We start from the raw sequence: 5219 nt of genomic DNA, 5'->3' as shown, positions 1-5219 counted from the left end.
GTCAAGTCTGTTCATGTCATGTCAAGTCTGTTCATGCCTCGGCAAGTCTGTGTCTCGGTTGATGTTTGGATCACGTCTGTAAATAAACTGCACATGGGTTCTTCACTACTCTCGCCTTCAGTGGACTGATTCGTTACATTGTGTTTTGCAAAAAGTGTTTTATGAAATTGAAAAGTTAATTAGTGTATGGTTTTCCAGAGTGTCAGGTTTCAGAAATCGTGTGACAAGTGAAGATTTTGTGTGTAAGCACTTGAAAAGAACTGGAAGTACATAGTATAGTAGTATACTTAGCATAAAATAAATTAAATAAATATTTCCGCTAGGGAAACAAAATATTACTGAGTGCACCTTTTAACTCTGTTATTGTTTCCAGATGAAGGTTGGCCCCGACACGTCCATCACTGCAGAACAGTTTAACTATTTAAGATGAACACGTCACCACCGCATCTGCACCGAAAACGTGTTTTTTTTGTGTTTTTTTTAGACGACAATCGCACAGCCTATTCGACATTCTATAATTAAATCAACTAATCGAATATTCAATAATCGTGACTCATCCCTAGTATCTACCTTCGGCCCGAGATCATTTAGTCACAGGCGGGCCGCTGCTAGAATGAAGGAACTCAGCCGCCTGAGAGAAAGATTTGGCGGTTAAATCCTGAGGAGCGTTCGGCCGGCACAACAATCTAGTGTTGTTTGATGTTTTAAATGTCACGAAGAGTATAGTGTTTAGATGGTTTCTATTAGGAGGTTTGCGATGATAACATAACGCCAGAAAAACCATTCGATCCCGAATATATTGAGTGTTGATGAGTAGGCTACGGTCTCTTTAGAATAACAATATGTATTTTTTTTATATAAAAAAAACTGATGAACTGTATCCAGCGCACCATAATGTTAGCTAATGAAATTATAATGAGTTAAATGCCATTTTGTTTGCTAGAATTCATTCAATTCGTCTTTTTCAACGAGTGATTGCTATTGAATCATAGGAGTCGGACTGCGCTGGAGGCGCCATAAATATCTGTATGGGTGGCTCTGTCTGATTTGATTCACTTAAAGGGGTCATATTATGCGATTTCAATTTTTCCTTTCTCTTTGGAGTGTTACAAGCTCTTGGTGCATAAAGAAGGGGCATAGAGGAGAAACAATAATGTACAGTATGTGGAAAATAATGTGTTTTTTTTACTTTAAACCGCATAAACACATTTCATTACACCAAATACACAAAATAATGTTCTTTTTAGCAGCATCATATGACCCCTTTAACCTTTCAAATGAGTCATTTGTTTGTGAATCAAGCTAAGCACGCTGTTGTAGCATTACACCTGCTAAGACAATTCAAGATGTGCAACCTGAATTTAATAATAATATTTATTTTGTGGTAACACTGCCATGTGGGAAGCTCTGACATGGAAAAGCACTATAGATACGTAAGAGAAAGCCGTAAAATGTAAGTGCATCACCTTTTGTTCTTCTGAATGGAGGCCTAATCGGTCTGCTCTGCAGCACTAGAGCAGGTTACATTTTTTAGAGTGAATGAAAACTTTTGAAGCGTATATATGCCGTATGATGTGATTAAAATCATACTTAACATATTTTACTGTGGTGGGGATTATTATGAGCAAACATACATTTAAAAGTTTAATCTGAACACTTTATATATGTAATCTGACATCTTTTTTTTTTTACAGAAATTCTGAGCTGCTGCATGAACTTATGCATGAACATTCATCAAACATATAAGGTGCGAATTCTGGGTCTGGTCCTAATGATTGTAAAAAAAACTGTAATGCTTAAGATTTAATAATTACCTTACAATATATATTTATACATATATTTCAAGGCTGCAATTTGGAAAAACATTCAAGCTAATGCTGCTGAAATGGAGATCAAGGGGACTATGAAGAGGTGGCTCCAGCAGGCCGATCAAAAGGGCCGGACTTCGGGAGACAGACACACTCTGTGAGTTTAAAAGTCCCATCTCTTTAACCTTCCATACACATGACACACTATCACATTTCTATCATTCAGATCCCTTAAAGGATCTTTATACTGCACCAATTAGGGTAAGCAGCAACACTTCCCATAATATCTAATGTACTTGTTAATTTGTAAGAAGAATTACATCAATGCTCATTATATTAGTCAGCTGATCCAGTCGGTATCCAGACCAGACGGTGGACCTGCACCCAGGAACGACCACAACACATCCCGGAGAACATGTCAACTAGATGGCAGATCCCTGTGAAGACCTCATTGATGGCCCCATGCAGCACAGATCCTCAGCAAAGACTACGAGAACCAGACAAGCCCTCTGCACAGACCCTTTTTACCAGCTTCACCTGCTGGCATGATGTGTCTTCAAGCAGAAGAAGCTGGATGAAATATTCTGAATGATAGCGATCCACAATCTGACTTGTGATGCAGCCTGGAATAATCACACCATGTTTGTTCGTTTGGCCAGAGGAGAACTGGTTTCCTGACTGAGCCTGGCTTTGATAGGGTTTGGGTTCTTTGCTACTGTTGCCTTTTGTCTTGCTTAGTTGAAGACACCTAATATTCAGCAATATTATTGACTTGACTGCACTGACACCATTTGATAAGAACTGAACTGAATTATGACACATAATGTTTTTTTATATAAATATAATTTACTTGATACTTTGTGGTTTAAAAAATGTGTTAATGTTTATACTGTAGTGCATTTGTTAATTGTTAATATATATATTTATATTAAAGTATTTGGTAATTTTATAATTACCCTGTTGGAAAAAACCAGCATATGCTGGTTAGGTATGTTTTGACGCTGGGATGCTGGTTTAAGCTGGCCCTTTGCTGGTTTATGCTGGTCCTTTGCTGGTTTAAGCTAGTCCTTTGCTGGTTTATGCTGGTCCTTTGCTGGTTTAAGCTGGTCCTTTGCTGGTTTATGCTGGTCCTTTGCTGGTTTAAGCTGGTCCTTTGCTGGTTTATGCTGGTCCTTTGCTGGTTTAAGCTGGTCCTTTGCTGGTTTATGCTGGTCCTTTGCTGGTTTAAGCTGGTCCTTTGCTGGTTTATGCTGGTCCTTTTGCTGGTGTGTGTGTGGGAAATTTAAGTTAACTGAACCAAATCATTCGTAAAATGATTCACTGTTTTGAATCAGCTCATGCTGACTAACTTACAAGCAAAGACAACAACAAACACAAACATGTGTAATGATAACTTTTACAAACTAGCTGCAAATGTCTTCATGAAAGTGGAATCTAGATATGATGTACAAATAATTGAATACCGAATATAAGTAATAAATACCTAATTATGAACTTTCTGTATAATTTTATATATGTATTTTAATGAGGTGGTTAAGGTCATTAACTAACAATGAATCCCTTACCAGTAGGGCTGGCGACTTCAGAAAAGAAAACTTAAATACATTTTCATGTTTTAGTTTTATAAAAGGACAAACTGTGTTCCATACAGCTTTCATACGGAACGCTTCTCTGTTGCCTTAAAGATGGGACGATTCTGTATTATTGGCAACCCTACTTAGCAGTGCACTTACTACTGAATTAGGGAGCCGTTTAAGACGCTCCCAGAGATTTAGTTTGCATGTATTTTTCTTTATTAATTATTTGCATCTTAATCTTACAGAAAACACCAGCAAAGGACCAGCATAAACCAGCATCCCAGCGTCAAAACATACCTAACCAGCATATGCTGGTTTTTTCAACAGGGTAAAGCCTTTTTAATCTTTTTAAATGATTGTATTTGTGTTTCACTGCTGAATTACATTACAATAGGAGTCATTTTACAGGGTGTGGGCCGCATCTGGGCCAGAGGAAATTGTTTGAGTCGGTTTTCAGTGTGTGGGCCAGTTTTGGGCCGGGGACCCAGCCAGAATTGGGCCAGAACTTAAGCAAGGTTGTGGCCCAGAGGTGGGCCAGACAAATTTTGCTATCTGGGTGCAGGCATCAAAGTTCAGTTCTCCAACAGGTTGGTTTTCATTCTCAAAGCTGAATTCACTCATTTGATCCTTATTTAAATGTCCAGCTTTACAGACAGAGATATGAAAACAATGCACAAGTAGCCTAAACAAAACTCTTATTTTGTATAACATTTAATTCAAAAACGTAAAAAAAAAAAAAAAACTGTGAAAACCTTATAATAACATCACTTTAATTATGCAACAATATCTAACAAAAACTTTATTTAGCATAACGTTAGAACTTAAGCAAGGTTGTGGCCCAGAGGTGGTCCAGACAAATTTTGCTATCTGGGTGCAGGCATCAAAGTTCAGTTCTCATGCTACATGTGTACCGCACCCGAGCCCGAGCCCAACTGAACCGTGCTCTGGCCCACCTCTTCCAACGGCACGGAGCGATCGCACTAGTCAAACGAACCGGGCTTTGGGGGCCAAACGCACTCAAATTAATGCAACAGACATTACATTTTATTTTTTTACCTTGTGTGTGTGTGTGTGTGTGTGTGTATAGACCCTTTTCACATTTCCAGGACTCTCAGAAGTGAAAGTCATCATAGGTGTGTAAATGATGAACGGAAACTGCATCAAATGTATTTTTGTGTTCTCATTTGCCCTAATAGCAAAAGAAAAGAAAATATCAATGATAGCGTTTCAATGAATTTCCAAAAGAGGAAGGAAATAAATACATACATACATGCATACGTAAAATAACAAGAGATTGATTATGATAGTCAAAAGAGTGAAAGATGTCAAATTTGTCATCATACCCCCTTTATATTAGAAACGGTTATGCAGCAGCGTTAACTAGTTATGTAATTTAATGGCAAGGTAAGAAAACAAAGTATAGTGTTCTGTACATTAATTAAAAAAAATTAAATAAAAAGTTTCTAAATTTATGGTGATTCTAACTGTGAAAAAGCATCATCATATGCATATACTGTATTAGACCTTAGTGTATGCCAACCGCCGTTAAACATTAAGAAGAAGCAGAAGACCTTAGTGTGTAACCGGGACTTTTATTTTGCTCTGGTGGTGTGACGTCATGAGCTGCGCCGCGCTCCTGCGTCTGTTGTTTAGAGTCGAGACAGGTTTGTGGTTTCAAGCGTTTAAATCAATGAAAACTGTTCTGTCCATTTAAACGTTTTTACAATCTAAGTAAAGTAAAGTAACCATTCTTAAATATAACGCTATTAAATATTTAACGCTATTTTGTGAGTAAAGCGAATCCATATATTAGTAACAGAAAAGGTGCGTCTCA

This window comes from Sinocyclocheilus rhinocerous, unplaced genomic scaffold (assembly GCF_001515625.1).
Source record: "Sinocyclocheilus rhinocerous isolate Xijiao unplaced genomic scaffold, SAMN03320098_v1.1 scaffold723, whole genome shotgun sequence".
Taxonomy (NCBI): Eukaryota; Metazoa; Chordata; class Actinopteri; order Cypriniformes; family Cyprinidae; genus Sinocyclocheilus; species Sinocyclocheilus rhinocerous.
This window is presented reverse-complemented; position numbering follows the sequence as displayed.